The 506-nt window shown below is 35.0% G+C and overlaps 1 protein-coding gene across 4 annotated transcripts in view; it reads right to left on the bottom strand.

Moving 5' to 3' along the window:
• The window catches only part of GPATCH4 (G patch domain containing 4), an 8,855-nt gene that overhangs the window by 5,553 nt on the left and 2,796 nt on the right, over positions 1-506 (bottom strand). The gene's annotated exons all lie outside the window — the stretch shown is intronic.

A 506-nucleotide genomic window follows, 5' to 3' on the forward strand; every position in this document is an offset into this window, starting at 1 on the left:
ACCACGCCCAGCTAATTTTTGTATTTTTAGTAGAGATGGGGTTTCACCATGTTGGCCAGTATGGTCTCGATCTCTTGACCTCGTGATCCGCCCGTCTCGGCCTCCCAAAGTGCTGGGATTACAGGCTTGAGCCACTGCGCCCGGCCTAGCCGAAGAATTCTTAATAGCTTGGGTACATGTCTGTGATATAATTGAAATGAAAAAAGAAGATACAAAATGTTACCTACAGTAAGAACCTATCTATGTTAAAAATTCATAGGCAATAGGATCAAAAGTAATAAAATACTTAGGAATAAATTTAACAAAAGAAGTGCAAGCTTTATACATTGAAGCTTCAAAACCTCATTGAAAGAAACTAAGAAGAGCTAAATAAATGGAAAGATATCCTGTATTCATGGAATAGAAGACAATATTGTTAAGATGACAATACTCTCCAAATTGATATATAAATTAAACACAATCTCTATAAAAAATCCCAGCTGGTTTCTTTTTTTTTTTTTTTTTTT

This window comes from Mandrillus leucophaeus, unplaced genomic scaffold (genome assembly GCF_000951045.1).
Source record: "Mandrillus leucophaeus isolate KB7577 unplaced genomic scaffold, Mleu.le_1.0 Scaffold418, whole genome shotgun sequence".
NCBI lineage: Eukaryota > Metazoa > Chordata > Mammalia > Primates > Cercopithecidae > Mandrillus > Mandrillus leucophaeus.